The sequence below is a fragment of the Vombatus ursinus genome, unplaced genomic scaffold (assembly GCF_900497805.2).
Source record: "Vombatus ursinus unplaced genomic scaffold, bare-nosed wombat genome assembly UNPS02000582.1, whole genome shotgun sequence".
In the NCBI taxonomy this organism is placed as follows: domain Eukaryota; kingdom Metazoa; phylum Chordata; class Mammalia; order Diprotodontia; family Vombatidae; genus Vombatus; species Vombatus ursinus.
In genome coordinates this window covers 5605432-5618867 of record NW_020940360.1, presented here as the reverse complement: position 1 = coordinate 5618867, position 13436 = coordinate 5605432, and the positions used below count along the sequence as shown (strand labels likewise).

The window sequence follows — 13436 nt, the reverse complement described above, 5'->3', positions numbered from 1 at the left end:
ATGTTTGGCTAGGATTAGGAATATATTTCAGAGTAGGACATATCTTCAAATAAACATTCTGGAAAGAAATATTTCAGATTGCAATGTGCAGCCAAGCCTAGAAATACAGGCATGGATTGAAAGTCACCAAAATAAGAAAAGATGGCCTGGTTTAACATCCCTGTTTTAGTTTTACGGTACTTGCAGCAAATAAAACTGGACAACTCTTTCTTCCGGGTAAAATAAAGAAGTAAACCCTGAATGTTGATATGGCAGGATGACCCTAGAACAAGGGTTAAATTCTGTGGCGCTTAAAAAACAGGGTTCCTAAATTGGCTGTCCACATTTTAATAATGTTCCTCTGATAATAAAACTAGTTCAATTGCATATTCCTACTTAATTGCACAAACAAATCTTAATTAAATCCCTCTACAATGTGTCTTCCTTCCTTCCTTTTCAAGTCTGATTTCATATTATTCCTCTTCACACACAATTTATTGTGGTCAAACTAGCCTACTAGTGTTTTCTTGTAGATGGCACTGAACTCAAACATGTCAAAAACAGATTTCATTTTCTTCCTGAATCTGTCAATTCCACCTTATTTTTCCATTACCATTAACTATATCACTATTCTGCTAGTCACCCAATCTAGCCATTCTAGAATTGTTTCCTACTTTTCTCATATGTACTATACATCAAAAACTTTTCCCCCCATTAACAAGCATATATTCCCCAACCCTGGACTAAACAACAACAAAAAAAAGAAAACTCTTAACATGTATAGTCAAAAAAAAAAAAAATTCCCACATTGGCCATGTCAAAAAAAAAGGGGGGGGTTCCTAATTCTGCATTTCAAGCCCATCACCTATTTGACCTTTGTCAATCTTATTGGATGGGGTATGAAGTAGAACCTCATAGTTACCTTAATTTTCATTACTGATTTGGAGCACTTTTGCATATTTATTAGCTGTGTGATCCTAGGCAAGTCACTTAACCCATCTGTTTCAGTTACCCAATCTGTAAAATGGAGATAATAATAAAACCCACTTCCCTGGTATGTTGTGAGGAACAAATGAGATAACTGTAAAGCACTTAGCACAGTGCCTGGTACAAAGTTAAGTGCTATATAAGTTAACTATTATTTTGTTGTTGTTATTGTTATTATTATTGGTTGTTACTGACTTAGATTTATTAATCTGAAAATTGCCTGTTTATACCCTTTGTTTATTTTTGGGGGGAATGGCTCTTAATCTTATAAATTTAATTCAAATCAATTCTTTGTCTTAGATATAAGCTCTTTATCAGGGAAAACTTGTTGCAAAGATTTTCCCTCAATAACCCATTTTCCTTCTAATTTTAATTGCATTGGTTTTATCTCATATCACAAACATCTTGCCAATATTTTCTTCATGCTATCTGTAAGATAAACCCTTCTGAATGAAATGCACAGCCTTTTAATGGGCTTTTCTGTTTCTAATCTAACATCTTCTCACTCTAATTTAACATAAAATTTTCCGAAGTATTTTGATTATGTAGTTCCTGGGCTCAGAAGCCTACAGTGGCTTCAACTGCAATAATATCGTATTGAAGTTACTCCACACAGGTTTAACGTCCCTTCACCAAAAACTTTCTCTACCTAATCTTACCACTTATTTCTCATTTCTTTTAGCTCTAGCTTAACAGAACTGCTTGCTCTCTATTGTATGTCATTTGCTCACTAAGGTCCCTGTGCCTTCACACATACTACTTACTCCCTTAACTGTAATAATTCCCTGCTTCTTTTACAACACGAGGTTGGTTGTTTGTTTTTTGGGAGGGTGCTTGTTTTTAAATAATGCTTTAAAAGCACATCTCTTCAGGGGCAGCTAGGTGGTGCAGTGGATAGAGCACCGGCCTGGAGTCAGCATCTGACCTTAGACACATAATACTCACTAGCTGTGTGACTCTGGGCAAATCACTTAACCCTAACCGCCTCACCCCGCCCCCCCCCCAAAAAAGCACACCTTTTTCGTGAAATATTTGCTCATTAATCCCTTCAGATTTGGACTTTATTCGACCCCTCAACTACTTGGTTTATATATCTAGAGGCTAATAAGTATTTGTATGTTTTAAATGTTTTACAAACATTTCTAGAATAAAGTTTAATATGAATAACTTTTCATATTCATTTATCCTGTCTCCACCATTATACTGAAACTTTTTCTAAAGGTAGTGATCTATATAACTCTTATGGAACTCCTTACGTCATTTTGATTACTTTCTATTTGTTGCTCACTGGCATTAATTACTTCTCCTCTTCCTTTTCACACATTATCTATAAAAAATGGATAGCAAAAGCAAAAAAATCAGAATGTATACAACTTTATTTAAATATTGTCTGTTTTTTCATTTGACATGAAACCTACCAAGTCTAGTTGCTAAATCCCTTACTAGTGTTCTCCTTAATATGACATTATTATAATTTATAGCTTAACATTTAAGCTCAATAGCCAAGTTTAAAGAGCTAGTAGGGAGGACACTGGGTTTAGCACCAGAACACCTTGGGTCAAATTCCAATCAAACCACGGGCTACCTGTGTGACTGTGGGCAAGTCACTTAACTTTTCTAGTTCAGTATCTTCATCTGTAAAGACGGCTTCTGAGGTCCCCTCCATTTCTAATTCTATGGTTCTTTCAAAGTACATAGGGGATAGGTTGATATGAACCAACAGTACTTTTTTATAATAAATTCAGACTTAAAAAAAATGTTCTTCCAAATGAATGCTTTCTTTTATTTAACTGTGATACAGTTTACAAATCAAAACCACACAAAACTAATCTATAGCTACAAGTAATAGATAGATTAAAGGTAGCCTTTCAAGAAAACTCCAGATGCTACAGAAAGTTGCGTTTTTATGACTCACTACTAGTACCCTCATTCAGACTGATAGCTGAAGAAATAAGTAATTACCAGTAGTTTATATGCAATATGACAATGTTTAAATATATTCACTACCACCCCTTAACACAGAACTATATTTAAAGCAGGAAAAGTTGTTTTTATCACCTCTTCATCCAAAATATTTTGCCCTTCAAGAAACTTTAAAATAGCATATGTAAATGCTGTCTCAAAATATCTAGCCAACTATTTGTCTAACCTAGGACCCTACCACCTCTCTCCTGCCCTGCCACTTCTTCCCCACAAACATCAATTTCCTTAGTTGTCTTCACCTACTATTCCTCAGATGTCTTCAACCAGTAACCAGCAAGAGTAGAACCAAGTAATGGGTAGGACAATAAATGAGAACATAAAATAAAATAAACTATTTTTTAAATTACTCACATTAACATTCCCATTTCATTACTGAAGGAAATTAAGAACTGATTCTACATAAATACTGAAATTTATCTTTATCAATAGGTAAAACCCATTCAATTAAATAGTTGTGTTAGAAAAAAAAAGCTAGGCTTTCTTGGTCTCGGCCATCATTGGCAGTGGGTCTCTGGCTGAGGGTCCTCCTGAACCGCAGGCAGGAAGATGGTGGCCGAAAAAAAGACAAAAAAGTCACTGGAGTCCATCAACTCGAAGTTCCAAATGGTAGTGAAAAGCGGTACGTGCTAGGCTACAAACAGACCCTGAAAATGATCAGACAAGGCAAAGCCCAACTGGTCATCTTCGCCAACTGCCCAGCCTTAAGGAAATCAGAGATTGATATTATGCTATGTTGGCCAAAACTGGGGTACATCACTACAATGTCAATAACATTGAATTGGGTACTGTATGTGGGAAGTACTACAGAATATGTACACTGACTATCATTGATCCAGGTGATTCTGATATCATCAGAAGCATGCCAGCACAGACCAGTGAAAAGTAAACCGTACAAAAGTATTCTTTAATAAAATGGCCAAAACTTGTTTAAAAAAAAAAAAGTTAGTCAAAACAATATTAAGGACAATAGTGTAAATGAATGAATGGTGGAACAATATTAAAGAAGGATTTCATAATTAAGGTAGGATGCAATTATAATTTATTAGCAATATTATAAAGAAACCATGTAGATCCAGGCAAAGATATATACACACAGGGTGTCCCAAAACTCTTAGTGCAGGTCCAAACTTTAACAACTTAAGAGTAAATGCCACAAATTTTGGAAGGTTAATTATTAAAATTTTTTTGTTTCCTATTGAAATCTGACATATCTAGCATCTTGTACATATACACATCACTTTAGTCAATTTTTGAACTTTGCAAAAACTTTCATCAGCTGTTGCTCAGTGATTGAAAGGATTCCATTTGTAATCTTGGCCCTTGACATCATGCAAAGAATGTGGTTTTGATGCCTATCCAAGAAAAAGTTTAATGGAGAAAAAGGTTAGGTGACTGAGGTAGCCAAGTAAAAGGTCCTCCTCTACTGATTCACAGGTCTGAGAAAGTGTTATTCAGAAACTGGAGCACATGAAGTGCATAATGACAGAGTGCCTGTTCTTGCTAAAATTAAAATTAAAAATGCATTATTCAAAATTTGAAACTTTTAATTTTTAAAAGTTTATAGCACTTATATTTCTGAAGTTATTAAAGCTTTAAAATGCACCAAGACTCTGTGATACACACATATGTGTGTGTATATATATATATGTATACACACACACACATATATATATATGGGGGAATATTTTAAATTACATACACTACAATAAGAGCTTTGCTTATCTAGAATCACCAAAAAGTGAGGCATTCCACATATTTTGCAGATAATGTAAGTTTACCTTAAAGAACTTTAACTTAATCAATATTAAGGAAAATGTTCCTAAACACATTCCACATATCCCTCTGGCTTCTTAAAGGATGTGTACATACATACACATACACACTCTTTTTGGTCCACACCTGTGATTTCATTGGTGTACAGAACTCTACCAATTAAGATTACCAACTATTCTACAACTTCTAGGCTTTCAGAGTCGCTTAGGATGACAGAGAGACTTGACTTGCCCAGGATCATACATTTAACATGACAGAATTGGGGCTTGATCAAACCCAAGTCTTTCTGGCTCAGATAATTGTTCTCTATCTATACCACACTGACTCTAACAGACAATATTGAACATAAAATTCAATCTTTCCTTGATGACTCATGGCCATTATGGACATCATTATGGACATTAGTGTGTAGTAAAACATCAACTACCTGGTGACTGGCTTGCCAGAAAACTCAGGCTTCTGGAATAGCTTGCTAACTACAAGTATCTTCTCTCTCCAAACTCACACCTCCATCTCTCAAAAAGTATTTGACAGTCACCCACCTGAAGCAAGAGGGCTGATGGATTTAAAATTCAGAATAAGGTATGCATTTTTGAACATGGTTAAAGTAGATTTTTGCTGGACTATGCTTATTATGAAGGTTTTGTTTTGAAAATTCTATGAAAATTCTATTGGAAGGGTTCTAGGAAAGAGAGATAATTTAAAAAGAAAAGCTAAGATCTCTTTCAGTTCTAAGTTCTATGATTCTAAAAAGCATCCCCCCTGGACACCCAGAAACAAGAATGTAGCAGCCTAGATAGGAGGAGCTAAAGAAGTTTATGCCCTAAACAATGATCAGGGGGCAGCTCTGTGGCGCAGTGGATAGAGCACTGGCCCTTAAGTCAGGAGGACCTGAGTTCAAATCCAGCCTCAGACCAAACACTTGACACTTAACTAGATGTGTGACCCTGGGCAAGTCACTTAACCCCAATTGCCCAAATAAATAAATAAATAAAATCATTAAAAAAAAAAAACAGGGAGAAAAACTGGGCTATAAGAGTGCCCAGGTGACAGTCATCAAAAGGGTCACTGTATCATGCCAGATATAACAACCATTGCAGTTCAGCATTATGGGAATGTATTTTATGCATTTAATTTAGCAGCTACTAGGTGCTGCAACTGATAGAACCCTCAGCCTAGAGCAAAGACGTTCTGAGTTAAAATCTAGCCTCAGATACTTACTACCTGTGTGATCATGAACAAGTCACTTAACTCTATTACCTTAGTTTCCTCATCTGTAAAATGAGGATAAATAACACCTACTTCCTAGGGTTGTTGTGAGGATCAAATGAGATGTCTGTAAAGCAATTAGCACAACTGGCGCATAGTAAGCACTTAAATACTTGTTGACTGACTATATTTACAACATAATAAAATAATTTGAGATGATGGGGGAAGTATTTATTATATTAATTCTCAGAAAAATATATTAAGTGTCAGCTTTCCAGAAAATACTTTTGTTGAGGGTACCACAATCCTTCCAGTCATCTTGACTCTTTCCTCTATCTTACTGCCTATATTCAGTTTCCAAGTCTTATCCATTCTACCTCTATACCTAGCACATCTACCCTTTTCTTTCCACTCACAGTCACCACATTAGTTGAAGCCCTTATCACCTCTTGCCTAGACTATAACACTTCCTAATTGTTATTTCGGGTTTCCAGTCTCTTCCTTCTCCAATCCAACTTTCATACAGCTGCTAAAGTGATTTTCTTAATGCATAAATCTGTCTATGTGAACCCATTACATTCTGTCACCCACTAACCTTTTTAGGCTTACTTTATAATTACTTCTCTTCATGAAATGTTTCTCTTCCATGCCCCTAATGTAATTTCTTCAGCTCCACCACTTTGAATCACTGTCTTTTTTCAAACATCAACTCAATTACCACAGGTAGGAAACCTTCTATGATTCTTCCACTTAATGTGCCTTCTTCTCAGTGAAATTACAGTTTTATCTCCCCAGGGGGTGATAAGCTCCTTGAAAGCATAATTATTTCATTTTTGATTTTGCATTTATAGTAGGTGTTTAATAAACATTTGTTGAACCTCAGACACTGAGAAAAACTCAATCCTAAAGATTCGTGGCATTCTGAATCTTACTGCATTGTGATATAATTTGATGTATTATAAAGACCACTGAAGTGTGAAGGGCTATTTGTCTCTACACTATATAACCCTAAAATGTAGGGTTTCTGTCTTCTCAGCTTGTCCTCACTGCTTCTGCTGTTTTACATACAATTATCTAGTTGAGGACTATCAGGTGTTCTCTTCTATCAACTAAAGAGTCCAGGTCCTGTGATACCTATGCTAAGAGGACTTTATTCACTTATTTCCAATTCTCAATTGTGTTTCAGACATTTGAAGTATTTAGGTGATATTTTTGATCAAGCAGCTTAATAAAAACAGAAAAGATGACAGTTGGCCCCAAAGAAGAGATATGAGGAGATACCTCCTCTTGCAGAGGAGGAAGGATCACAAGGGTGGAACATTTTGCATAGGCAAAAATTGGCCTGTGAGTTAAGAATGGTTTTTACATTTTTATGCACAGTACAAAAACAGACCTGCAGTTTGCTCACTCCTGAATGTATTATTAGACTTTTTGTCAATTATGCTTAGTGTACACCTAGAAAGAGAAGCAGTGATTACAAAGAGCCAGCATGATTTAATCAAGAGCAGATCACAGTAAAGAAAGTATTCATGGTGCTGGATTTAAAGCCAAAGGATACAATTTTAAATTTCAGCTGTCACTTTTTACCTTTGTGAACTTGGTGTGAACAAGTTGGTTTTGCCGAATTGAGGCTCTTTAGGCTTCAATTTCCTTATCTGTATAATACGCCTGCCAGACAAGATCACTACAAACTTCATTCTAGTTCTACATATATAATTCTAAGACTAACTTCATTTCCTTTTTTGATGGTTCCAGACAGATCAGGTTATACTAAATATACAGCTTATCATTATTCTTCACAAAGCACTTTGAAGACATACTATTCAAATGGAAAAGTTAGAGTGATGTGGTCCCTATAGTGGTACAGTTGGTGTATTTTTAACTGGTTGAATGACTGGACTCAAAGAATAGTTGATTAAACTTAGGAGGATCCACTGCAGTGCTTCAGGCATCTGTGCTTGTCCCTGTGCTGCTTAACATTTTTATCAATGGCTAGGATAAAAGCACAGATGGCATACTTGACAAATCTGCAGATGACCTAAAACTGGAAGGAACAGTTAATGCAGGATAATAGAGTCTGAATCAAAAAAGACTGTGACAGCTATTATAACACTGGGTCAAATTTGAGATGAAATTTAAGAAAGATAACTAACTGTAAAGACTTATCCTCAGGTTTAAAAAAAATCAACTTCAAAATAGAATATGGGAAATGCTTGACTAGACAGTTTATTTAAAAAAGATTTTGCCTTTTAAAGTCCTTCACCAATTGACCCCTTCCTACTTTTCCAGTCTTCTTATACTTTACTCCCTTCTACTTATTCTGCAATACAGTGACACTGGCCTCTCTGCTGTTCTTTGTAGAAGTCACTCCATCTCCCAACTGGGTGTATCTTCACCCAGCTCTCTTCTATGCCTGGAATGTTTTCCTTCTTAATCTCCACCTTCTGGATTCTGTCAAAAGTCTCTGCTCATAACCAAAAGAAGTCTTTCCTCCTCCTCCTCAATCTTAATGCCTTCCCTCTGAGATTATCTCCAATTTATCTTGTATATATCTTGCTTGTATATAGGTCCTTGCATGTCATCTTCCTCATTAGACTGTGAGTTCCTTGAGGGCAGAACTTTTGCCTTTCTCTGTTTCACAGTGCTTATCACAATACTTGACACATAGTAGGCATACTAAATGCTTGCTGACTTAACTTAATTAGTGGAAACTCAATGTGATGGCAGCCAAAAAAGTTAATGTGATATTAGCTTGTATAGCTTCTGCCGCAGTATCAAGGAATAAGGAAGTGATAGCCTCACTATTCTCTATCCTAGTCAGACTATATCTTCAGTTCTGTGTTCAATTCTGGGTGCTGTATTTCAAAGACATTTATAAGCTAGAAACACCCAAAAACAGGCAACTAGATGGTGAAGGGCCTCTAGATTATGTTGGTTCAAGTAACCAGGGATGTTTTAACAAGATGATTTAGGGGGAGCATGATAGCTGTCTTCCAGTATTTGAAGGGCTGTTTTACTGATGAGGGATTAGAAATGTTCTGCTTGGACATGGAGGGCAGAACTAATAATGATGGTTAGAAGAAGAGGGAGGGAAGGCAAATTTACATATGATATAAAGAAAAAACTACCTAACAACTAGAGCTGTCCTAAAGCAGAGCAGGCTGTCTCATAGAGACAGTGACCTTACTCATTGGAGATCTGCAAGAAAAGGTTGTATCAATTAGACAAATCACAAAGGGGATTTTTATTCAGGTATAGCTTGGACTCAGTGGTTTTTTAAGTCCCTTCCACCTATATTATTAAAAGTTTGATTTTCCCAGTTCTTACATAGTTAAAGTTGCAATTATTCTCAACCTTAATTTAGAAGGGTGATTTCTCAAAAATAATTGTTTTGTCACAACTCAAGCTCTTTTTAATGGTCTCACAAAAAATAATAGATTTATAGAATCTATACTTCCATTAATTAACATTTTCCTGAATATTAAAGAAATTAAGCTACTGCTAGGCTAAAATGACACTATTAAAACCTAAGGATTGCATTTCTTTTCTTAGTAAGAATTCAAAATATCACTCACATCTAAGGATACCTAGTCAATCAATCAGTCAACTAGTATTTATTAATCACCCTCGCATTGGTCCTCAAAACTTTTCACTTGGACTACTGCAACTGCCAGGTCTACCTGTCTCAAGTCTTTCTCCAATCCAATTCACCTTCCACTCAGCTGCCAAAGTGATTTTTCAAAAGCATAAATACAACTGATCATGTCACCTCACTACTCAAAAAACTCCAGTGATGCCTTCCAGGAATAAATATAAAATCCTGATTAGCATTTAAAGTTATTCACTTCCTGGCCCCTTCCTACCTTTTCAGTCTTATACTTTACTCCCCTTCATGCACCATGCAATCCAATTACACTGGTCTATTTGCAGTTCTTCCTACAAAATACTCCATGCCTTTGTATGGACTGATTCCTATGGCTGGCATGTTCTCCCCATCATCTTTTCCTTATCTTCCTTCAAGACTCAGCTCAGATTCCATATTCTGCTGGAAGTTTTTCCCAGTCACACCATTTCCTATCCTCACCCCCATCCCCAGTGCCTTCTCCTTGAGATTAGTATCTACTCTACATATAACTTGTGTGTGTATATACATATACATATTTGCACATTGTCTTTCACATTTGAATGCAAGCTCCTTGAGGGCAGGGACAGGGTCTTGTTTTTCTTCATACCCCATAGATCTAGCAGTAAGCTCCTAATAAATTCATGTTGAATGACTGCCAGACACTGTGCTAGGTGACAGATGCTGTGCAAAGACAAAATTAAAACAGTTTCTCCTTCTACCATGTGAGACAAAAAGAACATGAGGAAGCACTAGCAGCTGGGGACAACACCAAAGGCTTCATGCAATAGGTGATGGTGCCTAAATTGAGCCTTAAAGGAAACTAGGGATTCTAAAAGGTGGAGATTCTAAAAGAGGGAGAACATCCCAGGCATCCAGACAGCTGGACATGAGTATGCATAAAGGGAGATAATGTCTAACAAATCCTGAAATGGCAGGTTGGGAGTGGGAGATGAAGGGCTCTAAATGTCAAACTGATGAGTTTGTGTTTGATTCAGAATATAAAACAGAAGAGCTGGGATTAGACTCTAAGTGCTCGGACTCTTAAGTTTACTGTTCTTCCTACTTCACCAAACTTGTTTATTCTCAAATAGTCTTTCTTGGAGGTTGCTGTAAACTCTGAATCAGAATGCTTTGAATTGAAGGAGATACAATCTCTTCATTCCTTAAATTGATTCATTTTGGACCTACTTCGAAAAACCTAAAATTCTGTATAGTAGTTAGATCTCAGCGAGCAAGCAAATATATCATAGACTCAGTGAGGTAAAGGAATTACAGATCATCTGGTACAACTCTTCAATTTGCAGATGAAGAAACTAAGGCCCAGAGTGATGAAACTAACTAGATTAAGGTTTCATGAGTTTGTGACAAAGTCTGTACTATATCCTGGGTCTCCTGACTTCTAGTCCAGTGTTTTTTCCCCTACGATGGTTCCTCCCTATTTTAGTTTTTATCTTAGTATTTTCAGTGAGCCAAGCTTTAAAAGTATTTTATTAATTACTAATGATTCTTCAAGTCACATATCAGATTCTATATTGTTGAAATTTTTTAAAAGAAAGAAATTTCATAAGAGAAAATATAGGCATTTACCAACAATTCATTATCATGTCATTTTAAGATTCGGTTTACACTATGTTAAAAATCTATTTGGAGAATCAAGCTAAAGTTGTATATTATAGTTAAAGATATTAGGAAATCTGAGAAGATATAATGATCTCCTGCCACAAATGAAAAGGACTCAATAGGTTATAAGAAAACAATATTAATTCTAATATTAATGTAGTACCTATTATCTTTCACTAAAATGTAGACTTTCTGTTCATATTAGGAAGCAATACTACAGCATTATGATGTTTTAGAAAAACAACTAAACCAAAGAACCAAAATGAGGGATTTTATTACAATGTATGTAATCTTTGATTTTTATATGTAATTAATTCTTGGTTACTTAGTCATTTTATCTATTTATGCAAGAACAAATACTCAATCTCTCCCTTCTTAGGTTTGGGTCTTAATAATCAACTGAAACACCCCTAGAGAAGGGAGAGATGATGTTTAAATTAATTCCTTTTGCTACTGCTTAGTAACTGGGTAAAAAGATTGGGTGCTGGTGGAGGCTGAAATTAATGGTTAAAATGAAGTTTGCTATAGCCTTTATTTAACCATTCCATAATTCTCAATCCTTGGCATACATAACTAAAAGTTGTCTATTTCTACAGATGTTCTAAGTTGGTATGGTACTGTTTTTCCTGACCAAAGCTAATAGCATAATTTTTCCACAAGTCCTCAGAAAGTTGGGTACGCCAAATTCCAAATATAAAACTAAAATAGTTAATTTTCTCTTTAGTCTTTCTTTTCTGTCAAAAAATCCTCAAATTTATGTCTTGCTTTAAGTTTCATATGATATAGGGATAAGGAATTCCCACAACTGAAACTTTCTCAGTGCTGGCAGGGGCAACTCAGGTGCCTAGAGAACTAAGCGGTTAAGGGACTTGTGGGGTCACACAAAGAATACAAGTCGGAACTGCAGGCCTTTTACTGAGGTCTTTATTGCCTTCCAGGACATATTTTTATTTCCTATGCCAAGATGCCTTAATTTTTTTTTACTTAGTTCAGACCAAAAAACATACAGAAGGGTGGTGTGAGGGGAAGCCAAGAAGATTTCATGAAAAGAACACAGGATTATGAAATCAGGAAAACCTGGGGTCAAAGTCCCATCTCTACTATTAGTCCTGTGACCTTAGGCCTCTTACTAGAACTCTTAGATCTCCCGTTTCCTCCTTTGGAAGAGGTTAAATGAGATGTTCTTTAAGGTTGACTCCAGACCAGAAGTTCCTTTCAATATACGTAGAGTGGGAGGAGGAAAGAAATCAGAAAATCAACAAGTAAGAAAATCAAACGACTCTGGTGCGTCCAATTTAAAATAAATACACTGGGAATCCAAGTGTGGCATTGCTCATGCCACCCTTGGGGCTAATCAGCCTTCCTCCGTGCAAGAGGTAAAGATACTCACTTCTGCCTTCACCAAACCATCCCCACAGAAACGTAAATACAACTTAACTTCTCTGTTTCCAAATGCCAGAAACCACATCCACCTGAATGAAATGAGAGGCTCGGGGAAGCCACCCAGCCACGGCGGGTAACCAGTTCCCAGGAATCTGTGAATTCTGAATTCATTAGCCTCCACACAGGTGTTAGCTGACCGGGGCTACCCTCGCTCCCTTCACCTGCGGGGTGGGGGGGACGAGCGACGCTCCTCTGCCCACTTCCTACCCGCCGGGGCCAGGGCAGGCACCTGGAGAGGAGCCTCTCCTTCATTTCTCACAGCTCGCTGCCCCCTCCGACCTCGGCCCCCCGCTGCCCTTCGGGGCCCTCGCGGAGGCTCTGGGTCCCCCGCGGCCTCCAAGTCCCTTCCGCGGCGCCCTCCCGGCCACCCTGCCCCCCGCCGCGGCCCCGCGAGGATGGAGGGGACGCTGGTCTCCGGCGCTTAGGAATGACCCCGGGACTGGGGATTGAGGGGCGCGTCCCGACTGTCCCCGTTACCTGACTGGGGCTGGGCCGCTCTGCGCCGGCTCCGAGTTCCTGGCAACTGGGGCAGCCGAGGGACCGGGAGAGGGGGCCCACAGCCCTAGAGGCCCGGCTGACAGCTCCCGGCATGCACCGCGCCAGGGCCCACGCTGACGTCGGAGACGTAAGGATGACATCACCTCTCCCCGAGCGACTCTCCCCCTGCCGCCCTTACACGCTCCCCTCTGGCCACAGCGACCCCTGGCGGCAGCATAGAGAGGAGGAGCTAAGACAACCTCGGGAAGACCTTGCCCTGCCTCTGTTAAAACCTACCTATTACAGGAAGTCTTTCCCCATCCCCCTCAATTCGAACAGC

At 37.9% G+C, this 13436-nt stretch overlaps 1 protein-coding gene across 2 annotated transcripts in view; it reads right to left on the bottom strand.

Moving 5' to 3' along the window:
• The window catches only part of DOP1A (DOP1 leucine zipper like protein A), a 116516-nt gene extending 103347 nt beyond the window's left edge, over nt 1-13169 (bottom strand). For both annotated transcript variants that reach the window (XM_027854785.1, XM_027854791.1), the window contains exon 1: nt 13097-13169. The gene's annotated coding sequence lies outside the window, so the exon portion shown is untranslated. The remainder of the gene's footprint in view (nt 1-13096) is intronic.
• Between the last annotated feature and the right edge of the window lie 267 nt (nt 13170-13436).